The following is a 14330-nucleotide window of genomic DNA, read 5'->3' on the forward strand; positions in this document are numbered from 1 at the left end:
TGCCCTCACAAACCAATATCAACCTTGAAGAAGATGAGAGTGCAATTAACCGGCCAAATGACATGGAACTGCAAGAGTTTCAAGAAAACGGATCTAAAGATGCAGTTGAAAAGGAAGTTGAAGTGCAAGAAATGAGACCCCAGTATCAACTCTTTCAAGTGAATGAATCCAGTGAACAATTTCCAAATGCGGTGACATCTCCTCCATTGCTTAATTAATATTCTCCTGACTCTTATTCTTCAATTCCTGGTAATGAAATTGACTTTATTATACCAGAAAATTTTGAATTTTATTATAGGAATAAATTAAGAGTGGCGATGGCAAGATATCTTGAACCAATAAATGCATGTGAGGGAGGAATGAATGGAGAATTCAAATTATCGTTGACTTGTTTAGCGCCATTTACTAGTCCATGGAAGACTGTAGCTCCTGTGCCCAAGGATTACTCTATTTACGAGGGTTATCAGGACTATATAAAGGATGAAGCATTGAAACGAGCCACAAGATTTTATCCTCCCTGAACAAACATGACAATGTCTAGCCAAAGACATTAAAGAAAGGCGCTTATTGGGAGGCAACCCAATTTCTTTTAGTCATTTGTTCGTTTTTGTTTGATAGTTTAAATATGTTTTTCCTTGGATTTGACTGATTTTTGGCTTCAATTTTCGTTTTTGATGATTCGTAGGTATCCCTCTGACTTGACGCGCCCGCGTCAACTGGGCGCATGGCACAGTGCGATTTCCTGGTGCTTAGTAAAAAGGGTTTCGATCCCCTTGACGTGCCCGCATCAAGTCCCATGAAGAGTTCATGGTCAGATTCGTCAGAAGGGGTTCTTGTCCTCATGACGTGCTCGCGTCAAGTAACCTGGAGAGCTTTTCACTTCGTGCCTACATGACGTGCCCGCGTCATGTTCGCAGGAAAGGTAAGCATTCAAATTTTGAGAAAAAATTTTGATTTTCTTTTAATCTCTAATTTTGAATTTTGAAAGTGAATTTCATTCATAATATTGAGAAAAGAAAAAAAGATAAAAAAATTCCAAAGAAAAGTTTTTTTAAATTTTTTTTTAAAAAAACTCAAAGAAAAAAACCAAAAACTATTTTGTTTTTCTTTTTCTCTTTTGTTTTTCTTTCTTTTCTTTTCTTTTCTTTCTTTTTCTTTCTTTCTTTCTTTCCCTTTTCTTCCTCTTCTCCCCCGCTACCCCTGTTTCCCTTTCCTTCTTCACTCTTTTGGCCGAAAGCCTTCACCGCTGCCCCTTCATCCAAACTTCATCGCCACCACCTCGCGCGACCAGTGTCGCGCCGCATGCCTACCACCAGCGCAGCCAAGTCCAGCCCTCTATCGCAGTCGACGTGCACGCCAGTGCGCCGCCAGTAGCCGCGAGCACCACGCAACGCCGTTCACTGCCACAGTCTCCATCCACAGCTCGCCGTGTCTCCAAGCCTCGCGTCTGCCTCCATCACCCACCATCGCGAGCCTGTCTCACTTCAGCAGCTGCGCGGCCCCGAATCGCGCCACCAGCTCCCTCCGTCTTCTCTTCACTACTTCACGCGCACCTCCACCTGTGCGTACCACCACCAGCTGCGCGCACCCAGCAAGCATTCGCAGCTGCCGAGCCCCCCTCTGTCCCACGCCACCTTCTCCAACCGTGACGCACGCCAAGCTCTACTCCCTCTTGTGACGCTTGTGCTCCACCACCTCTCCTCTTTCCATTGCCGTGCGCACCGTCGCTACTTGTCAAATTTTTGACAGGTAGAGGTATTGTATGCTCCCAGTCGCTAGTTCATTTTCTGGGACATCATTTTCTGGACTATCGTTATTTTAATTTCTTGTTGCCCTTGCTTACTTGGTTGCCCTGTATTGCACTAGTGGGATTGATTTGCTTGATTTTACGCCTATTATTTGGGAGTTCTGTGCACGATGGTTGCCATTTTGATTCCTTCTTATTTCTAGTGCCGTTTGCTATTGGTTGGGATATCAAGTGATTTGGGTTGACCGTTTGAGATTTTACTTTAACTATGTGGCACACCAGTGGTACTGGTTGGGGCATTTGGCCTTGATTTTGTTGCTTCTATTGGGTTGGTTGCCTGACTGATAGCTGAGAGTTTGTAATTGAGTTATTATTGTCAAATTTCTAAATTGCTATTGCTGGAATTGCCGATTTTGAGTTGAGATATCCACTGTCCAATTGGAGAATTTGTTGAGATTTTGGGTGGACAGAGTTTTGCATTTGCTGGTTGAATTGAGTTGAGATGTCTCAGAACTTGGCCGCGTACTTCCATCACATCGGTTTCATTCCACTGTTCCCTCCTATCCCTTAGCTATTCAACAGGGAAGTTTCATCGTTCTCTTCGCTTTAATTATTTTATTACCTCCATTGAGGACAATGTAGGATTTAGGTGTGGGGGGAGCAGTTATGGTGCTAGTGTCTTTAGTTTTGAGTTTTTAGATTTTTTTTCCTTTCTTTTTAGTTTGTTATTTGTCCATCTTTCGTTCATTTTCTTTTTTTTCTTTTTAGTGATTAGCTCGTAAGTGCATGCCAAGACTTGATGTTGGTTTGTTGACTCTAATTCTGTTATTGCCAAGTTTTAATAATAAAAGTGCATTAAGTTAATGTGGTTGAGTCTAAGAATATTTCTGTAGTGAATATCAACGACTGTGTGACTTTTATAATTTTTGGTTAACTTTTCTAGGCATAGGGAATGACTATTGGCATTTTCATGTGAATTGGTCCGGTTATTAATCTTAGTTCTCCATATTTGAAAATGAGTTAGCGGTTGCAACTTTTCTTTTGATTTTTGTGTTATTTTGAATTTTTGGTGTTATTTGGCTGTGAATAAGAGTTGACTGTACTCCACTAGTATTTACTACCGAGTAGGGCTGCAAACGAGCCGAGTCGAGTCGAATTTTGAGCTAATCGAGCCGAGTCTCGACTAAATTTTACCAAGCTCGAGCTCGACGAGCCGGCAAATTTCGAGCTCGAGCTCGACTCGAATCAAGTCGAGCCGAGCTCGAGCTCGAGCTCGAGTTCAAAAAAAAATAAAAAATAATTATTTTATTTTTAAAAAAATAAATAAAATAATATTTTTTTCTTAATAAATAATAAAATATTAAGGATATATACGTAATTTTACTATGAAAATAAAAAATAAAAAAAATATATATAATATACGTAATTTTATTATTAAATAAAAATAAAAATAAAAAAAAATATATATATACCCAAGCTCGCGAGCCGGCTCGCGAGCTAACGAGCTTAATATTCTGAGCTCGAGCTCGAGCTCGAGCTCGAGTTTGACTCGAGCCGGCTCGAGCTCGACTCGAGCTCAATTAATATCGAGCTCGACTCGAGCTTGACTCGATTCGTTTGCAGCTCTACTACCGAGTAACCGGGGATTTTCACCAAAAATGTCGATTTTCTCGTCAAAAAGTAATAATTGCTATGAGTGCGTGGTCACGTGGCGATAGGAGCTGAGTAACCGGGCTCTTTCATCTGGCGAATGTCGGAGTTTGCGTCAAAAAAGCTTCAATGGCCAGAGACTAAGTCTTGTGTTACTATTAAAAAAAACAGAAAAATAGAAAAACATGAAAAAAAAAGTGAATGTTGTGTTAGTGTATAATAAAAGTCAGCTTGCTGATTTATGGATTTAATGTTGAGATTTTGGTTAATAGTTGACCATTTGCTGATAAATGTTGTGTGTCATTCCTTTTTCTTAGATTAGTTAACCTGAAATTAGAGGAGTTTGTGGTTTAGAAACTAACCAGAGTGATGTTTTTTGGATCTTGATCACTGATGCTTGATATATGTTTTTCTTGGTATCTTGGCAATAAGATAGATGGAGCAATAGCCATTATCAAATATGGGTGTTTGTTTGCTGTTCTTATGCTTGAGGACAAACATGTTTTAGATGTGGGGAGAATTGATAGGTTGTAATTTTATCATTTATTTTATTATTAATTTTTCCTATTACCTGACCTGATATGAATTAATTATTAGATTCTACTCACTTTTCGTAATTTACATTTATTTTAGGGAGTAGAATGAAAATGCCATAACCAATGCCAATTTGACAGTCATCGTGAAAGAATTCAAAAAGAAGGCACTCAGGGACATTCTTGGAACAAAAGAGACGCGAGGCCTTTTTAGTCATTTTGGCCGAAGTCTTCCTGGAAGGGGAGAGTCACCGCAAAGGATAGCAATAAAAAGGGGCGCCGCACAGTAGAGTTAGCAATTAGATAGGAATTAGAATTAGGAGCAGGGGACTTCTTTTTCTTCTTTAGCTTAACTTTTGTTGACTTTTCCATGAGATCTCTTTTTGCTTTTTGATTCTTACGCATGGCAGAAGCAAAGGGTAGAGCCTTTGACTTTTCCTTTCATCTTTAGTTGCTTTTCTTTTCTTTTCTTTTCCGTGGGAGCAGACAAGGGATGAGTTAAATCCCTTTGTCTAGTTAAGGAACAACGGAGGCTTTGATTCGTCTAAAAATTGTAAGATCGATTTAATTTTATCTTTTTCTTTTATTTATTGGTATTCGCATATTCTTGATTTCAGTACTTATGGTTATTTAATTAATTGATTGTCTTGGATCCGGATAATTAGTTAATTTGGTAATTTATTGTCAATTAGGGCATTAAATTCGTAATTGTTTAATTGTCTTGATATAGTGACAACTGGCATGATTGGATTTGTGCCAGGAGAATAGGCGGGCTAATCTAAATAACTCTGGTAGTGCGTTATTTGGTTAGAATAGGGCTCATCTAATACGTAAGGCAATTAGGGAATTAAATCTTACGGGCGTACCGAGGATTATTTCTCAATTAGAGCAGTGGTTAACGGGCGTACCTTAATCACCGACACAGTAAGGAGGGGTTGACTGTCATCGCTTGTTTGGCAGTTCTAACTTATTTATTAGTAAATAATTGGAATTGACTTTGCATCGATGATCAATTAGGTGAACCATTGCTGAAATTATTCCTTGGCTAGATCATTAGTTATCATTCATTTGATTTTAGTAAATTGTTATTTAATTTCTAGTTGGCTATTTTATTTTTATTGTTTTACTTTTAGTTGAATTGCTTAAATTGTCACCCGTGATATAAAAACACCCTCCTTGTCACTGTGAATTTGAAAAGAAACAATTACTCCCAGTCCTTGTGGATTTGACTTGCTCACCGCTATCCACAGAAATTACTTTTAATTTGAACAGATTTTATTATTGCACAAGCTGAAAACCTGTCAATATTCATAGTACGTAGCTGGAGAATATGCATATGGTCAAACTATCAAATAAATTTTTTGTGTACTTGTAATTCATATGGTTGGAAATCTAAGAAAAGTCCAATGTTATGTAAATTACCATTCATTAGAAAGAAAATAAAAAATGCAACATCCAATATGTGTCATCTCAAGGTTCTATTGTAGAAATAGTGAGAACAAATGTAACAATTTTGAACACTTTTGGGTGGTGGGGGGTGCAATTATTCAGTCAGGCCTGTGGAATCTAGAAAGTTCAACGATTAAGTATGGTTAATGACTTGTGCAAATTTCAATCAACGTTATTTTCTACGAAACATGTATTAACAGTATAAATTAATCCACCAAGATTACCAATATATACACATAACAAGTGTAAAACAACAATTATGTTGCTATAGAACTCTCAAAAACAGGTAAGAAGTTATTATTGTTTTATGCTTATTTTTTGGATAATTTTTTTTATGCACTATCAGTATATATACAAGTAGTTGTGGATGTATGCAACGTAATCTAATTTTAAATTGAAAATTTAATTTTTACAAACGTCCACAACGGTTAGTGTAAAAAAAAAAGATTTTATATTGACAATGTATAAAAATTTAATCCTTATCTTTTAAGTTCATAAATTTCTCATATCAATGCATATATTACAACTAACAATTATTGAGGCCTCACCCATTAAGGACGTAGTAGTAAACTTCTTAGCCTCTTTTAAGTAGTAATGTAGTAGTCATTTAAGGGTTTTTATCCACTACTGCTATTGTTTGTGGAGCCTTGGATGTTACTCCTGGACTAAATTGATGGATCAATCGATTGACACTGCGTGCAAATTGGTCATAAATTTTCCAACGCAAGACAAAACCATCCACTTCATATTTGCCATGATTGGCATCTCCACTAACAAATTGTAGTACTTAGAAAGCTATGTGAATGCAACGGGAATGGTGTATTGGTAACAACTTATAATGGCCTTATAACATGCTACGAGACCTCACTAAATATCTCCATGAGTGAATAACAATATATAACAATAATTATTGAATTAATTTTTTACATACTAACAGTATAGTGATTTTTTTTACACTAATAGCTATGAATATATGCTACATACGCAGGGTTTGAATTTTAAATTTGAATTCATGCTATATGACATGATTTAAACTTATTAGTGTAAAGAAAATTATACACTACTAGTACATAAAAATAAAAATAAAAAGTTATCCACAATTGTTTGTTCTCAAATTTGCATCTTAATTGCCAAAAAGTTTTTATGGCTATTTGTACATGCCAAAATTACATGCATTTTTTCCCCAGCCAATACTCCAAACTGAAATTATGATGCCCAAAACTTGGTCCCATAAGAACGACAGTGAACAAAGGTGGATTATATGGCCTACAATCGAGGCTGAATTTTTCCAGCTGTTCTGAAAAGCAAGAAAAAATAACTTTTGCCCAAGAAATACTCCAAGGAAAAATGTGACCTAAACTAGGTTTAATTTAGAAAACCAAAGTATTAAATTAAAAAAAAATAGTACTTCTCAATTATTTGTTGGCCTGCTTGCTGATGGTCTCTGTATCGTTGTCTTTGTCAGTTATCTCTGCTTGGATGCTAAGGCGGCCTAAGATTAATCAAACAAATAGAATAGTTAAATCCTTTGGTCACTTCATCTCCGTCCTGATTTTAAATGGAAGGATAGTGCTTGAGGGTCCGGAAAATATGTAGAAGGTGCAGTGATGCATCGGTATGATTTGAACGTGGATTCTCATCCTCAAATCTGACGCAAAAGTCACGGATGGAATTTACCCAGTATATACTCTTGAATAGCAGCTCCGAGCTCTCTTGTTAACAAAAGAAAAAGAGGCATAATCTACTTTCGAACAATTTTCACAAAATACTAGACAAACTTAGGTAAGGTAGTTAAATTCAACCAAAAGTTGTATCAAAATTGATAAAAAGGGAAAATTGCACCGGTTCTTCCTCACATATTGTTGATGCAAAATTTTAATCCTTCAGAATCAAAATCAGCTATTTTAGTTTCTAATAAATAAATAAATAAAGCTCAATTTTATACTTTGGTCACTTTTCCAGCCAACTTTCGGCCGGAATAAGCCACAGACAAATGACGTGATCATATTTAAAGGGCAAATATAGCAATTCTCTAAATGATGACCTAATTTTTCACTTAATCTACCATTTCTCGCAATTGTTTTCCATCCAAACTCAAATTTCACCACCACCATTCTCCTCTTCCACCTCCATTCTCCCCTGACATTCGCACCACCACCACTAGCACCCTTGATCCCCTTTCACTCCTCCCCTGCCACCTCTTCCCCCTCTCAACATAGTTATCCTTACTTATAGTTTTGTTCATAACTGGGGGAGAATATAGCAAACAAAAACTGGAAGAAAATAGCACTCAAGTCTTTGCAAATAAAGCTATGAAAGAATAGAGTGCCCAGAGTGCTTCTTATAGGTAAAAATTTCCTACTCAGAGAGCCGGTTAGACTTAATAAATAAAGTTTTGCCCCGTCAATACCTCACAGTCCAATATATTGATGAATTATTACAATTTTCTCAATACTTAACAATTTAAACTGGAAATTCTTAAGTGATTATCCAAGGGAGATGGAACTAATTAACATCCTTGAGTGTTCCATACCTGGCACGTTTCCAGTGGAGAGTTCAATCAATAATCTTTAAGTACAAGGAATATGCATCTGCTGAAATCGAATCAAATTTCTCTTTCTGATTTGAAATTAATATTACTTATTGTACATTTAAACATATATAGTAATACTAGCAATTTGTTATGCAATTGCAATAACTTAGTTAATGAACACATTGATCATTTCCAGCAATGTTACAATAAATATTTTATTATTATACCATCGACACATTAAACAAAATAATTCTATTTAAGACAATAGTTCAGTCCATTAAATTTTATATTTTGAACTTCGAATGTGATATAGGTTAGTGATACATGTATGGATGCGATCGAGTTTCTTCTTTTGATGAACTTCTGTTTCTTTCTTAATACATACTGGGCTTGTTTTTTTTTTAGACACAAAAATTTGTATAAACTTTGTTGCTCATTTTTGCTCTGTGTTTGCCTTATTCGTTCTCTTCACTACAAGGGTTTGGCATTTTCAAAGACAGCTTTCTTATGTGTTTCTATTGATTATGCTAAAAGATCATCTAAAACTTGACTATATGTAAAGAGATAAGAAGCTCATATATAGTAACAAGTTTTAATGGTTCTTCAACTGTGGACTATCATTTTCTTGCTTGATACAGCTAAATAATTGATAGTCGTCATCTTCTAACTTTATAAGCAAAGTGAGGATTGTTGTCATTACAGTTTTGTTGGCAAACGGGGAAGAATATAGCAAAGCAAAGTTGGAAGAAAATATCACTCAAAGGCTTGCAAACAAAGTTATGAAAAAGTAGTGGCTAGAGTGCTTCTTATAGGGTAAAATTGTCCTACTCAGACGGTTGATCAGGCTTGATTAATTTAACTTTGCCCAGTGCAATACTTCTCAGTCCAATATATTGATAAACCATGTTGACTTAAAAATTTAAGCTGGAAATTCTTAAGTAATTCTCCAAGGAAGATGCAACTAATCACATCTTTGCATATTCCAGTCCTGGAAGAGCTGTTCCCTGTGTAGAATTCAGTCAGTGATTTTAGAAAATTTAGATTTCTGTATATATTCTTAAATCTTAATTAATACCCTTAAGTGTGTAAGTTTAACTTAATTAGTTTCCATCCTATGTCATCATCGTTTGGGAATCTTGTAACATGTTTCTGCACTAGAGAGGTGGATAAATTAATCTGCATTGCATGCAAATTGGCTATCAACTTCATATTTTCCATGGTCCACTCAAAATTTGTTGGCATCTCCACTAACAAGTTGGAATTCCAAAAGAGTATGATTGTTAATTAAGGACTTATGTTATTGGATTCAATCCTATAAACCTTTTAATGAATCGTATTTCGAACTAATAAAGGATGGAAAAAATAAACAAGAAGGGATCATAGGTTTTCGTTGAACGTGAGATAATAGGTGTTTTTAAGTGTGGAGAAAACTCTTTTCAAACCAAATTTTTTATATGTCTCATGACTGGTCCTCACAACTAAGTTCACCACCAGAAGAAAACTCTTTCAAACCAATGGAAAGTTCTTTTCCTTCTGATTTTCCAGCATTTCAAACAATACAGTCATCTAAACATAGACTATAGGTATAGGTAAATTAACTACCCTCCCCTCTTTTACAAAAATTAAGGACCTGACTTCTTGATTTCAAAATAACATATGGACATCCGCTTTCTAGTCCAACCAGCATTTATAATAGTTATGATTTTTTATTTTTACCCTTTTCCTTTTGTTCACGTTTAGCATATTGAGCAAAAGAAAGTTACAAAACAAAGAGTTTTAATTCTCTCCACCTTAGAAGGATGAAAAAGTAGAAATAAACTCATATGCAATAAAACGGCTTCAAATAAATGAGGTGTCGTAAACACGTTTATTAAGTTTTTTCAATAGTAGAGAATCCCAACTCATAAATGAGGTGTCCTAGACACGTTTATTAAGTTTTTTAAAAGTAGAAAACCCCAACTCATACTTTTTGTTTTCTTTTCTCTAGTAGGAAAGAGGTAGGATTTAAGAAATGGTTAGGAAAAGGGAGATTTGAACCCAAGATCTTTAAGCCCTGAAGTCTCAACATGTTAAATAATAGGAAGCAAAACTTAAACTTATTCAATGGCAAAATTAGAATAAAAAATATATACTGTAAATTGTCTTTGAAATATACAACTAATTAATCTAAAAATAAGAAAATAATAACCAAATGGTTAAAATAAACGAAATAAGCAAGATAAGTTTATAACTTAGAAACTGAATAATTGATCTAAATTTATGATACTTGGGTGGTCAAATTGTTTTCATGCAAAAGGGGTTGAATAATTGATTTAATGTTTTTATAGTTGAGTGATCAAACTTTCTACATTGAAAATACTTAGCTTCTTTTTAGCTACTTTGACTTTTGGGTTTGAGATTTAGTTAGTCAGATTGAGGTAGCATGTCTCTCTGCCTTAAGTATAGAAAGACATGTGATTTTATAGAAAGACATGTGTCAAATTTTGTATAGTAATTGAGGCAGACAGACAAGTATAGAAAGACATGTGTCTCTCTGCCTTAGCATGTATCAAATTTTGTATGCCATCAATTACTTTTTTTTTTTTTTTCAGAAACGACATGTGATTTTATAGATAATAAAACCTTTACAATTTCAAATAAAGACTTGAGAGAACTTTACAACCAGTGCAAACTAACACTGAGGAATCCAAAATTCCTAATCTTCAACGAAGTCTAGCTCATGCACGCTAATCCTATTGCTAATATGGTTAATATTCCTATTTACTAAACAATCCCCTTGTTTTGATATTGAATAACAGCGTACAAAGGAGCAACATGAATAGAGCAAAGACAAAATTGATTAACCAAAACTCATTGTTTTTTGTTTCTAATTAGTTGTCCATGGAGTAAAATGGGTTTCGTAAAGTTCTTTTAATCGACTTAGATTTATGGTATTTAATTTTGGTGTGATGAAGATGACTATGAATCATGGGACAGTCCTTTGTTGGCGCCTCCATGATTGGAGCTTCTGTGGTGGAAAAGTGTCTTTGGGACTTTTGGGAGTGTGCAGGAAGAAGAGGAAAGTGTTGGGAAAATTTCGCAACTTTATGAGTAAGTGGCAGCTATGCAATATTGCAATGGCATCCGAACAAAAGCAGGCGTTAGATGACCCTGCACTAAGTAATATACGACTTAAACGAAGAAACAGAAAATTCTATACTACATCATGTATGATTAAATGATGGAAATAAACTAACCCATTTTATTAATTTTAGGAATTTTTATATTTGTGTTTATAGATTAGAAATATTGTGATTTAGAATCGTTTTTTTTTTGTAAATGGATTCCTTTGCTAAATCATATGCTTCCATCCTCTAATTTCACTCTCTACTCTTACCAATTGCTCTTATCCCTTGTTCTCAATCTTTCAAATTTTTCCAAATGGAATTTACAAAAGTACAATCTGATGACCATAAAAACATCTTTCCGTCTGTATTCTTCTCATACGCTGGTTTCAAACCTCCTCAAGCATTCCATAGAGACTTGACAACCATCATATCAAGGGCATGACTCTATGTCTTGCTTCTTTTTATTTTTGTATTTTTTGTATCATTGTGAGTTAGTTTCGTTGATGCAATGGTTAAAATGCTATACAACATTTAGGGTGTGTTTGATAAAATTAAAGTTTGAAAATTGAAATCTGATGTTTGAAATTTGAATCTATTAAGTTATTGAATTATTGAGTACTAAATGTGATACATTTGAATGTATATCGCATTCAATGATAAGTAAATAGTGTATCACTTAATTTTTGAGGCAAGTTTTGTCTAAAAAATTCAGTACTACTTAATTAATTCAGTGTTCTATTTTTTGTTATCAAACGCGTCTAAACATATTAAGATTTGAATCCATTAATTTTAAATGCTAAACTAGATTATCAAACGGGGCTTTAGTCTTTCATTTTCAGAAGAAGGATTTTAGCACCAAATTTGTAAAGGATGTATCTAAATGTAATCTAAGAACAGTTTGTTGTGATTCAATATCACTTGCTCAAATATTGCTATTACAAATTTGTTTTGTTAAAATTCACGCCAATGCCCCTATATTGTTAACGAGTTATCAGATTAGAATCTATATATATATATATATATATTAATTTTAAAACTTGACAAATATATTGCATCAATAAGCTTTTCAGGTTAAAAACATTAAATATGTTTGAGGTTGGGGATAGAAACTATTTGTTCTCTCTTCTTCTCAAGAAGAGGGAAGTTCCACCAAGGGTTCTTCATGCCAACAGTGTTGGGCTAGTTTGAAAATGAATTATGCAAATCTACAAAGGTAAAAATATGAAAACGCATAAATAAAACGTAGACATGTACAAATGGGTTTTGAAAGGTGTGTACAGATAGAACTTTTTGAAATGTACAAGTGAATTTTGGACAACAAAATAATATCATGGAGTTGTATCAACTATAGATGTGGCACTGGATCTTGGTTTGATCCAAGCTAGATCAGATTTTCAACTTTTAAGACCCGGTGTTGGATTCAGTCTAGATTATTTAGATCTGGGGAAAGATCCAAATTGGCTAAAAAAACTCTGAACCAGATCCAACCCTAGATTCGATTGTGAGTTCAAATGGATTCGAGGCCGGATCTTTATAATGGTCAGATTTTTACATAGCAGCCAGTCTTTTCTTTTTTAACACTTGATTACATTTCACACTTTGATCATTTTATACTTCATGTTCATCTTAAATTGCTTCAAATCATCAAAAAATCATCCAAATATCTTCTCATTTTACTTCATTTGATGATTTAGTCATTTAAACCTGTAAAAACACAAAGTTTAAGCCACTTTAATTTATAAAAATGCAATTTTTCACATTTAGATCACAAAATACAAACTTTATTAGAAACCTAGTTATTTAGCTATTAATGTGACTAAAACATACCAAAAATCAATTAACAAAACACACTAAAAATATGTTAAATAAACACTTATCAAAACTAATTACATAGGCCGTTGATATGGAAAAAAGAGGCCAAAATGCTTTTCCTGTCTCGTCTTTAGGCTTTTGGTTTTCATCAAACACGGCAAACACGTAAGCTTCAATGCCTCTTCCAAGCCTTCTTGGATTCCATTTTCCGCTCTTAACATGGCTAATCAGATTCCTATTTAAATGATGCAACAGGACGGTTGCCTTCATATGGCCAGCCAGTTTTCAATACAACAATCTTTATACGAGAACCACCTTCTTTTTCTAGAGCTGAATAACGAGAATCCACAATTGCATAAAAAATGTTTTGATATCCTAAAAAGCCATCTTCAACAACAATTCTTTGTGAGGTGAATAATGCATAACCATTTGGGCTGGAAGAGGCACCACCAAAGACTAGCCATTTGGGCTGTTGACCACCACCAAATATTAAGTTTTAGTGAGGTGGGAGGTCAAGGGTTCAAATCTTATCTTCCATCACTTGTCACAATATGGGAGGTCTAGGGTTCAAACCTGGTTCAATAGTGGTTCAATTCCCCTCGATTTTTCCCTAGACCCAGTTGGACCTCCCCCTAGATTAGGCTAGAGTAGGAGTAGGAGTAAAAGTAGAAGTAGAGCAGATAAATGATGAATGACAAAAAAAAAAGAATAATGCATAATTGAGCGCTGAATGTTGACTGGGTCACCAATATAGCTTTGACTAGCAATGGTGCATTGTTTTGGACTAGTTTTTCAGCTTTGAGGCTATGCATCAGGTAGCCTAGGCTGGTTATTTTATTGTTGAGTTTCTTTGTACTAGTTGCGTGCAATCGTGCATGCATGTGTGTGTGTGTGTGTATTTTTTTTTTTTTGGCATTGTTAACAAGTGGTAGGTTTTGTTGTATAGTGTGGAGCATGGTAGGACAAAGAAAGAAGAATGTTATCTACAAAGAAACCTTGCCACCACTTACAAACAAATCATCCTAAGAATTATTGCTATCCACATTACCAAACAATACACAATTACTAAAGGATCTGGGCAACCTGACACAAAATTACCAGCTGGTTTTAATATTAGATTGAACAAGCAAGCCTTTAACAAGGCTAAATGTTTCAGTTTATATAAATATGACTAAAGTAACATCTTGAAGGAAAATTACTAATACAGTATGCATAAAACAAGCAAATAGAGTGCAAGTACATATTTCACACTTTAGGGATCATAAATCTTGCATGTTATGTTGATTGTTAGGTATTTCAGCTCGAGCTGCTGCAGCAAATGGAGATACAAGAAGCTGATTTTAGCATTGAGGGGGCCATTGCAGGTCCAAAATTATCAGAAACTGATCAGATACTTCTCTGAAGGCAGAGTTAAATACTCTTGTCAAAAAGAAACGGAGAGATAGAAGCTGCAAAGTAATTGATAACGAACCAGAGGCAAAACCAGCCAAAGAACAAAG

This window comes from Coffea eugenioides, chromosome 1, assembly GCF_003713205.1.
Source record: "Coffea eugenioides isolate CCC68of chromosome 1, Ceug_1.0, whole genome shotgun sequence".
Taxonomy (NCBI): Eukaryota; Viridiplantae; Streptophyta; class Magnoliopsida; order Gentianales; family Rubiaceae; genus Coffea; species Coffea eugenioides.